Below are 11,565 nucleotides of genomic sequence, written 5' to 3'. Positions count from 1 at the left end.
AGAGAGAGAGAGAGAGAGAGAGAGAGAGAGAGAGAGAGAGAGAGAGAAAAGGGATATATAGCGAGAGAAACCGACATCCACGAAATCCGTTGTCATCGATCGTCGGCATTGTCAGTCGCCATTGTTCGTCGACTCGCGCGTCGCTGATAAGGGCGGCGATTTGCGTTTCGCGGCATTATCTTCAGAGGATAGTTGGCGAAACGGGGGCAGATTCTTTGTTTTCGTCACGGTTCATCGATCGCTTTGTAGCATGCGCGCGCGCGCGCGCGCTTGCACGGCTGCACGCTCCACTTCCGGAATTGATCGGAGAACGCCCATGCCGCGCCGGTCAGTCGTGGATCGCGAAAGAGGAAATACGGTGGCGTTACCTATCGATGCTCGATATGCTCCTTCTTTAATTTTTAAGGCAGAAAACACTCGAGCGATTCGATTCGTTTCGCAGCGAATGTCAGCGTTGTCTGATCGTATCATTTACGAGGTAAAAATGTGTCCAATTGTATACACTGACCAGTATGCCTTGGCGTATCCCAACTGCCAACTACAAAAGTTAATGTATCGTTACATCTTGATAATTCCACTCTTATTATAGACATACCGAGAGTAGCGAAATTGGCATTTGCCCAAATGAAACATCTGATCGGTCTGGTTCGAAATAGAAGATCCAGCGATGTGAAAATAGCCAAATGAAAGTGTTCAAACTTGCAAATCCTCCGATCCGCGGCTCCTTGCTTACGATTTTACATAGAATTCCGCGTGTGCGGAAGAGATTCGTCGACGAGACAGGTTGCCAGGGCGGTCTGTACATACATCGAGTTTCTCGACATAATTTTCTTTTTCGAACCTAATCGTCGTTAGAAAATGTTTATTCGCTCGTATAAATGTTGCTTACTTGAAATGAAATATCGTGACCGGGTAGTCTGTGTCATTGCCGTTGCGAAAAAGTAATCGTCAGATACCACGGTACTATCGTTCTACGAGTCAAACATCCTCGTAGATTGTTCTATTCGAAGCATGTCGAGATAGTCTCATCATGCAACGGTCCGACGCGACGCGCGACGCGACGCAACACGACGATATCCCATGGCGGCGACAGTCGAGCAACGATCACGAATATGCCACTTTGTTCCAGTTTGACGTTTAGGATGTTTAGGATTACGAAAACAGCTTTGCGTGGTCGCGACAAACAGGAGTGTAAATGTTTTATCGGTGTCGAGGTCGAGGTCGTTGTGAACGCTCTACGACATATCGAAGCACATTATTTTCTGTTGCAGAAAGATGATTCTTTGTCCAACTATGGATTCGAATAATGCGGGATAAAAGAGAGAGGATGGCAGAAGATTGAGCAGTTTGCGAAAAGTACTCGAGAGAAAAATTGCAAACTGCGATCGTTTGCCATGCAAATTCGTGCTAACCGCCACCGTCCGCGTCGTTCTTCACCTTTTGTTTTTATTTTCGCGTCGTCGTCGAATGGGGTTGCACAGGCGCCAGGATGACTCTCTCTCTCTCTCTCTCTCTCTCTCTCTCTCTCTCTCTCTCCAGGTATCTTTTGGTAACCTCCCAAGTCAACTTCCGGACCCTTGGCCAAAGTTCAACGCGTTCGGTTGCGTTAGGGAATTTTTCGACCAAGACCTCGCGCTCCAGAGCTGGAGCATAGGAATTCGAATCTTTCGAAACAAAGTATCGTAGTGACCGTTCAACGTAAAAACTGTTGTTCTTAATTTGTTGTTTGGATTCGAACAACCGAATTTTATGCAAAAATGATATTCGACAAATCGCACGTATAGAACTCTGTAATTATTAACGATAGTAATAATTAACGGTGCAACAGGATATTAGTGAGCTCGCTTTAGCATATTAAACGCACAAGTGCATCGTTAAAATTTACTAGTTGACATTTTACGCACTGCTCTCCTATCGAATACTCGATTCCACGTGCGATGGGTTTAACACTGTAATCAAAAGTTGGGTGTCGGCAATATGAAAATGTGATTGAATTCAAAGTTCAAAGTATTCATTTCTGACGCGTATTTTAGTCGGTTGAAAGTAAAAAAAAAGTTTATAGGAGGCGAGCTCATCTAAAGACCTATCCACCGTAATCTCGCGTCTAGCAGAAGCGAGAACGTTTCGTTGACCCTTTGAAAAAGATTCGAACAACACCGAAATACGACATTTTATGAATTTCCGCGAATTTAAGTGGAAAAGGGAAGCGACTTTCGTTCGCCAATATCGACGATGTCGTCGAGTTGGACCGTTTAATCGCGTCAATTAATTCAAGGGTGATCCAATTAGGAAGCTAAGAATTAATAAAGTCTGCGAAGCACTGTGTCCGCTCGGTCGATTTCCATTCCGTTTCACGCTTTCATCTTGGTTTTTCATCGATTTTATCCTTCGTTACTACTTACGTTTAGCGCCTCGTCGATGAAAACGAGCTCCAAGATATTCACCAGCCATCGGAATGAATTTTTATAGCCATGCCTCGGACTATTGTCATATAAGGCATATTTTATCGGCTGGTGGGTTTATCTCATTCTTTTTTCGGAAGAAAACAAAGAGAACGCAAAGGAATCTCTGGAGAGCTTCGGTGGTTGTCCCTTAAGCTCTTACAGTTATTGCGTTCATAGAAGAAAAGAGTTGCTAGGTCGGGATTGAAACACGCCGTTGATGTACGTTTATGCACCATAAAATATCCGAAATGTAGATTGCATTTATATCGATCTTTTCGCGTCCATTTACCCTCTTTGTCACCCAATTTTCCATCAATTTCTTGGCTATACTACCAGTATCGGCAAATATTCAATGATCGTTACGGGAAAAGTAAACACACGAGTCACCTGCGACGTCACTTGACCGAATTAACCAGACCGATAGACAGTTACAGTTTTGAACGAGTATGTAAATAATTGGGAAAAAGCATTCGGGATCTACAACGGAATTTCTCTAGTAATCGAAGCGGAGAGTTTCGCTATACATGGTCACGTAACTTTGTAATTTCAACGGAAAAAGGATGCAAAAGAATCCTGGAAAGATGATTTGTTTCGTGAATTCTTGGAGCGATCATTGAACGTTAAACACCGAACGTTGAATGTCGAAAGTTGAACGTTGAACGTTGAACGTTGAACGGTGAACGGTGAACGGTGAACGGTGAACGGTGAACGGTGAACGGTGAAGAGCGAAAGACGAACAGCAAACAGCGAAGAGTGAACAGCGAACGCGAACGAGAACGATGGGCATGAAAAAGATGAAAAGGAGGCCGAAAAGAGCGAAAAGGATCTCGCGATCCTATCCGCACGAGGAAATCTCGCGAGTGCTCGTCTTCCGGTTCCTGTGATTCTCTCGAAATCTGGGTTACAACGTCGAGTGGGATACATTTTACTTGGCTTTTCGAGAAAAATCAATTTTCTCGTAGGAACAACGTGTACCGTCGACTCTAAACAGTGACAAAGACAAAGAAAAAGTGACTGGAACTATCAGATTCGATCAAGTGATTTGAAACAATTTTCTAACGGATAAATGATATTATCGCGGTGTTTGTTTCTCAAACAGTTTCCTTATTCGACCAAAACTAACATTTATAGCTAAAGTATGATACGATACATACGAGTACGTCGTGTCTCATAGCGTCGCGTCCTCGTTGTTATGATCGTTAAAATAGGTAAATCGACAGTGACTATAAACGGTGGGTTACCCAGTTTACGTCCAATCACGTCCACTTTCTCTATTCGATCCAACTGGAAAGTCGTAAATCCCTTTTACCACTTGTGCTACCGTAACAGGTTCAAAACGATGAAACCGCTATTCGACACGTTTTATGCAACGCAATGCGTTCATGTGCTTGATGCAAACTTGCAGTCTTACGCAAGGTCTTACACTCGAAAGGTGTGTAGAAACATGGAAAATTTTTCTTGTACTCTGGTTTCACTTGACGAATTATGAATTTGTCGCCCATGAGGAATAAGAAAGATTTCCCTAAGGTGGTACGTCCAACGAATACAATTGAATAAAATCGTTGGCAATTGGGTGTCCGTAACGGTGACAGTACGTCGTTATCGTCGCGGAAAACTGAACGAAACGAGCACGTGGGCGAACCAGAATAGGCTTGGTTTCTCTTTGGTCATAGTTGACGTACCACGGATCGCTTTGGCCTCCTCCAGACAGACAATCTTGTCTCGCTCCTTTCCCCCTGCCGAGCTATACAAAAGACGATTAAGCCAGAACCTTGAACGAATTTCTAGAACGGGTTCACCCTCGCACATACTATAATATTAATCATCTCTCGACTAGATCGTAACACACTGTTATTATACATATACATACATATGTATAACAGAGTATTTTGGAAAATGTCCATTTGAAAAAAGAAAAACAAATTTTCTCCCTTGTTCCTCTAAACCGAGCCAACCTTGATACAAGAAACGTGCAACCCTGTTGCCAACGTGACGTCTCTTCACCCGGAATAATTGATCGAAAATGTCTGTTTACGAAGAATAACGCGCGAAAGAAAATGTCACAAGGTCGTGGTTGGTCAGATCATAGCCAAACGAGATCCAGTAATTTGAAACCTGGCCAAACATTTAATGCCGCGTCTCTGTGATGCCGGCATGCGATAATTTTCCTCGTACTTGGTACTTTTTATTAAATCGTTAACTACACAATGTAAAGAAAATGACTGTATCTATGCAACGATTCGAACAACATTCTATAAAAGTGGGTACGCGTTAATATTTGTATTTCACTTTGGATCGTTCTAGACGGATCGTATGGGATCGGATCGGATCGGATCGGATCGAATCGCATCGCATCGCATCGCAAGTAACTAAGATGTAATTACTTTGCTTCTCGCGTCGAGGTCGCGAATGAGCACGCAAGAATTTCGCAGAAATCACTTTTCTGTTTGCCGAGGTCGAAGAACGCGCACACGTTGCCCGCGAGAAATCCCCGAAGAAAATCTTTTAATGTACCTTGTGTAGTCACGGACCGCTCAGCGGAGCGATACACAGCAGACTTTTTCATTCTTCGGCCAACAAAGGGATCGTGTTGCATTCGCTATGAGCCAGTCGCTGCCTTCAAGGAGATGCAACCGATGCGTTGCGATGCGATGCTGCGCGGCGGAGGTGACCGAGGACGCGGAACGAGGCGAGGGTGAAATATCGGAAACAGTGGCAACGCGAATCTCTAAAAAAAACCTGTTCGTGGTGTTTTGTGGCGACATAAAGGTACGAGTAGAAGATAGATAGATAGACCGAGTTCGTTGGTAGGTAAAGTGATGTAGATTTTATCGAGAGCAAAAGTTGGATAATCAAAGAATCGATCGTCGCGTTAAATTTTCATCTAGTTTCCGAATCACTAGTCGCGTTCTTTGAAAATATTTTTAACGGTACGCATTAACCCATTTTCGAAATTCGTTGGTCGTTATATTCCCAAAGAAGCTATACCGTGGCTGACATATTATCGAGCTATACTACTGGATACCGATGTACTGTATATTGTAATACAATAGCAGAGTAACATCTATATACATAGTATATTCTACGTATGCAAATTTCAATTTTTTTCATCTACACTATACGTATCTTGTTCACTTTCGCTCGACACGATTCGTTACCGACATTTTGACGTTCAATGTTTCGACGTACGAAACAAGTATCGCTATCATTCAGGGGAGAAGAAATGGAACGAAAGTTTGGATTTTCGTAGCGAAACAAGTTTTTCATCGAACAAGTTTCGACAGTGATTGCGTGACAAGACCATTTCATCTTTTTCATCTCGTCTACTCTTCCGTTGGCGTCGTTGCGTCTCCCGACACGACCTATACTCTCGACAGGGCTGTTTTTAGGTTCACCGACGAAAAGCAGCCACGAGATTCTCGACATTTCCGCGACATAATTTTCCTCGCGTGCACCTTGCATCCTACCAGTGTTTCTTTCTTTGTACAATTCTCTTTTTTTCTTTTCTTCTTCCATGGTTTTAATCTGCAGCCCGCATTCAGGTCGTCTTTTCGTCCCGTTGTACACCTTAATTGATAGTATTGTTGTCTTTCTTTTGTTTTCGAAACAAAATCCTACACATTTTCTCGCCTTTCGAGCAATTTTATTTTTCGTTTCACAAGGTTCACGTTCAGATACCCTTCGTCTTTCAATACCCTAATCGAATAGCATCGTTTGAAAATACACATTATAGAATAAGAAAGCGGTTCTTTCGTTTTGTCGCTTTTAAAGTTTGCCTAGATCTAGCCGAACAATTTCTCGATTTCATCGTAACTTTGAAATTCGCAATTACAATTACGCTTGGCATTTCCTTGTTGACCTCCGCATAGTTGAGCCAACGCGACGAAATGAGAATGAGAAGGTCGGTGCCGCTTTCAAGTCCAACTGCAAATGCGCTTGGTACTTTTATTCCCGAGACGAAATTATGTTTCTTTTCTGTGTCCGTGCGCGTGCTGGAATCCCACCGAATTCTCGTCCGTGATATAAAAGTTAATCTGAAATGGGCAAAGGGAGCGTTAAAAGATTTTCGTTGTAAAACAAAGGTTGCAGACAGACAGTCTAAAAAGTTGGTTCGCCAACTCATCCAATTTTGATCAGTCGTCGTAGTTTGCGAAACGGAGGTTTAAAAATGTGCGTGTTTTTGATCGTGTTTGAGACGGAGAGTGCAAACAAGAAGGCGCGAGAAAAGAGAAACAAGGAGGAAGTAAATAAGCGCGTGTAGAAACCAGCCGATGACCTACTATCGACTCTTTTGTAGACCTGTTTCAACTGCGTTCTGGCACAATGGATAATGTAGCAACTTGAAATGTAGCTAAAAAGAGAGAGAAAGCAGCATGCATAGAAAGGAGTAGGAGAGACGTAGTACGACGTTCTTTTATGCACGACGAAAAAACTGTGTCGCCTATTGTCGACCGGTACCCATTGCGGAACAATCGCGATAATGAGAAAGCTACGCAGTCGAAGAATTTCGCTCTTTCTCTCTTTTTCCCCAGCTGCTAACAGTCACTGACTCCTTCCACAGTTTTTCGTTCCGGTCTCCATATCTTTAGCCTTCCCCGCCAGCCACCCCCGCGAAACCAGCTTCCTTCCTTTTGTCTTCGAGAGCCAGGATTTTCATCGTTGCTGCGACCGACTGACTTTTTACCCATTAGCTACTTTAACGGAGAATAAACGTACAACGTAACGTAACCAGAAGCTCTACGAGAGTAATTCGATAGGAAATTATTCACGGTACCGATCAGAGACGGCTCTCTCTAATACTGTCATCATCGCGCATCGTTCTACGCTCCGAGATTTATTCAAACCTTTTGCCATTTATTTCCGGTGGCATCCTAAACAGCCGAACACCTCGCAATCATTCAATCAACCACGAACGAGCTTACCGCGCCAATCCGACCGTTTTATTGTTCCGGGACAAAGGTGGCGGAACATGAAACTTAATGGTCGCGTTGTTCTTGGCGGGATTCTGTTGCCAGGATTCGCGTTGATTAATGACCAAGCGCGTTGCCATAAACGTTGACAGATTCGTCGCGCGTAACAACACTGCTCCGTTACAATGATAACGTTATACCTCGTGGAATGTCTCAAACTCGTAGCTCGCGGTTCCTTTATTTTTATAAAACAGACGAAAACTTGGATCAACCAGTTTTCGATTCAACGAGTCCTTCTCTTCACAGCTTTCGACATTTCACAGCCTTTCTCGGATTTTACTAAATGAAGATTGTCCCGCGTATTCTTGCACGTGCCAGGAAAAGTTCGATCTCCAAGATTCTCGCAGCAATCGTATAATTATATTCTTTTTTAAACGACTATGTTTATTCATCGAGTCGAGTCGAGTCAAGTCGTCGGGGATCAACAGTGAATTGTATGGGCCATGATTTTCCTAAAATGATCATTGCCCGCCACGCTATGTTTAGTATTAGATAGAAACAGGCATACCAAGCTCGGACTCGTGTCTCCTTGCTAACCCGCGTCATCTGGCTAAACTTGGAACTTCGACTTTCGACTGGCTTGCGTTGCACGTCGCTCGGCGTATTCCACCATCTTGTCATCACGGACAGTTTATATAATCCTTAACACGGTTTGCGGTGTCGATATTTTTGGAATGCCACGCTCTTCTTTCAGCTTATCGTGCCTTTTCATTTACCAACTTTCACGTTTCGTTTTGCGTAAAAAGAATCGAACAACATTGTCAACGATAGACGCACTCACATCCTATTCAAACCTGTTACGAATGTACATGTACGTATGTATATGTATCGTGTATATCAAGGTCAGCGATTTGCAGCTCGTTCCAAATACAGTTTCCAAGCTTTCGTGGCCGCGATTTTCGGGACACTTTGATCGTCGAACGTCAATCTTACTTAGACGAGAGCCTCCACGATGGAGGAAGGCAAAAGAGCTGCTGCGGCCAAAGTCGTCGAATGGTACGGATTTAGCCGACATCTGGTCCAGTCTGTTCGCTAGTTCGGTGAACGAACCACCGATAACGTTTGAAATAACTACCTCTTCTCGACTCTACTCTCGATTCTTCAGCGTGAGCAACACGGTACGGAACGATGGTGGTCTATTACAAAAGGTGTTGTGAATAATTTGCCCGTTGTGTCGCGTTGTGTCGCGTTGTGTCTCTCGTCGCGTCGCTTCGCGTCGCTTCGCGTCGCGTCACGCGGGAAAACAACTTTCGGTACAGTGCTCTCGATCCGCCGAATAAAGCTCCACTTTTCTCTTTATTCGTATGCAATACTTGAAATAACAGTTAATTAATTAGCCATATTGTTTGCATCGAGCCAAAACTGAAATAAAATGGCACATAATCGACACCGTGTTCGATGTTTGTGCGCACTTTACGGTAATTACAAGTTGAAAGTTTGCTGGACGAATCGCTGAGTCGCTGAAAAGGTCCGACAACCAAACTGCCAACCCTTGGCGCGAGACGGAGATAAAATTCATCTATTGTTCGGAAATCCTGTCCCTAGTTTTTCTCCGTTGTGCTTTCATTTCCCGAGAACGAAAGGCAGGAAGAATGGAGAATGGAGGACTAGCAGATAAACGGTTCGCGAAAACAACGAGAAATTGAAGACTAGCGGGGAACAGCACGTCAGAACCTATGTAGCACGGTTGACGCACGAGATCAGACCCGTTGGTAACGATAATCGCGTTCCTCGCAGCCTGAAGGAATTTCAATGACCTATCTCATTTTACCGGTATTGTTCGTTACTATAAACGGACCGGTATAAAAATCGCAAACCCGATTCAACGGGATCATCATCGAATGATGCGCATCTTCAAACAAGAGGATCCGTTCAATTAAACTTTATTTTTAACGGTGTTTTAAACGTAGCCTTTTCTATGGCGTCGGTTGAGAGAATTTTGAAAATTATATTTGCGTATAAATAACACGCACGATTCGTTTAACAGAATTATGTATGAATCTTCGTATCGGATCACATAAAAAATAGACATCCTCCGTTCATCTTGCTAAAAAACACAAGGTACTTGAACAGAGCCGCGTCGCGTTTCGTTTCGTTTCGTTTCGTTTCGTTTCGTCGGGTTCATCGATCCGCGTTCACTAGTGATTCGCGTTCACTAGTGATTCGCGACTTGCCCTCTCGAGAGATTAATTTTCACCGATTTGGCTCGTTGGATATACGCGCGTGCTAACGGATTAGAGATTTTCGATCGACGGAAAAGACTCATAATTCGGTATTGTAATATTTCGCAAGACCTATCTCCGTCTACCAGCAAAAATATTGATTCTGGTATAGGAAACGCCGCACCGATGCTCCTCAATTTCCTTCCTTCCTTCGTACCAACGACGAAACTGTTTGTTCCGTATTCGCTATTGAAATTATATCATCGACTACATTTGCATCTCCGTGTATTAATAAATTCTAGATACAAATGTTGCAGATCGTGGATTAAATCGGTTGCTGTTGGTGACATTTTTGAAAGATTTATCACGGTAAGACGCAAGTCGGTTCGGTAGATGAGAGTTGGTGGCACCGCATTAATCTTTGGATGAAATATCCAAGATTTATCGGTGAACCGCACTCTAAAATTAAATTCTGTACATCTCGATTGAAATTTCGTACACGATTAGTCGAATCTAGTCCTTGAAGCCGACCGAATTTCACACAACGGAACGTAAGGGATGCGCATCAAAAAGTTGACGCGTTAGAACCACATCGCGGATACAAAACTGTTCGATAGACGATTAATTAAAATTCATCGTACGTTCCCTATGAAAATGTATACTTGTTCGTACCGTTCGGGGCATTGTTCGCGCATTTACACTGTACGAAATGAAACGGTTTCGAATGAAAAATCTCGTACGGATTCGATTGGTTGTTTGCGTTTGCGTTGGATCTGCTTCAAATAATCACCTCATTGTCGTAAGCCGTGTTCAACAAGTCACTGCCACGAGATCAGCCCTTCTCCATCAACGTTTCTCAGCAAATTACACTGAAAATCGACTGCTAGTCGACTCGGCCGAGGTACGCGAACAATCGAAATCCGATTCTGCGTAAACGTGACGTTCGCAAAAGCAAAAGCAAAATGAAAAGCAAAAGCAAAAGCAAAAGCGATAGCGACAGCGATAGCGGAACGGTGAACGTTTCGCGACGAACGCCGATTAGCGTGTCGGCCACGCGAACAAACACACGCGACAACGTACGCTTTGCGACTAAGTTTGATATCCTCCTCGAGGGTAGCCTGCGGAGGAGAGCTCTATCCCCCACTCGGCTGGTTATGAGCGGTACCAAAGCCGAAGGTCTGTGCAGAGGGCTGACGGGGTGGGGACGAGGTTCGAGTCGGGTCGGGACCGGGTCGGTGGGGGTGGATGGTAGACATCGCGCCGGGCGCGGAAGGGTGTTCTCTAGTTCTCTTCGATACCTATACTATAAAGCAACGGGACTCGAGTACGCATGTGCACCGCGATAGTGTGCACTGCACGCTTTGCTTGCAAAGTGGCAACCGGTGGCACCGGCCACCCACCCGCCCTCGACGTCGACGTCGACGCCGACGCCGACGCCGACGCCGACGTCTATTTACGCAGACGATGCACCGTGTCATGCTGATCGGACAGACGCGGTTACAGCCGCGACCGGACCGGGGCCAAGCCGGGTCGGACAGAGCCGGACCAAGCCGCGCAGACCACTGGCACACACGACGGTTTATTTTGTCGAGTGCCTACCGCCGATCACCATCGGTCATCTCTTTTTCTTGTTCCTTTCGTTAAGCATAGTCAATGATAGGCAAACTTTTTGTAGGTACGTATTTCTATTTGTTATAGCTGCTAACTGTTCTCAGTTCCAAAGTAATCGTCAATACCGTCGTCTTTACCTTGGACGACAAACAAATGGTAAAACGTTTCGAACGAATAATCGAACAAACTTTGCGACCGCGAGCATTCTCTTTGTTTACGCCTCAGTGGTATTCGTTAGCCTTGCTTCAAGGCACGTAGTTCGATACGCGCGTTAACTAGCTTCGGTTCGCAGTGTATTATTAAACTACGCTCTGGCAACGTTGCGAGCCATTTACACCAACATTGTTGTAACGCGGCTTAACCAGGATTTAGATTATA

The 11,565-nt window shown here is 44.3% G+C and overlaps 1 protein-coding gene across 5 annotated transcripts in view; it reads right to left on the bottom strand.

Moving 5' to 3' along the window:
• The window catches only part of LOC128885948 (RNA-binding protein Musashi homolog 2), a 61,657-nt gene extending 50,944 nt beyond the window's left edge, over positions 1 to 10,713 (bottom strand). For 2 of the 5 annotated variants that reach the window (XM_054140371.1, XM_054140428.1), the window contains exon 1: positions 10,367 to 10,713. The gene's annotated coding sequence lies outside the window, so the exon portion shown is untranslated. Of the gene's footprint in view, positions 1 to 4,958; positions 6,112 to 10,248; positions 10,276 to 10,366 lie in introns of those variants that run through there. The other 3 variants (XM_054140418.1, XM_054140381.1, XM_054140386.1) reach the window with 2 other exon arrangements.
• Between the last annotated feature and the right edge of the window lie 852 nt (positions 10,714 to 11,565).

The sequence above is a fragment of the Hylaeus anthracinus genome, unplaced genomic scaffold (assembly GCF_026225885.1).
Source record: "Hylaeus anthracinus isolate JK02 unplaced genomic scaffold, UHH_iyHylAnth1.0_haploid 0, whole genome shotgun sequence".
NCBI classification, from domain to species: Eukaryota; Metazoa; Arthropoda; class Insecta; order Hymenoptera; family Colletidae; genus Hylaeus; species Hylaeus anthracinus.
Note: the sequence above shows the minus strand (reverse complement) of the source record. Positions and strands in the feature narration are given on the sequence as shown.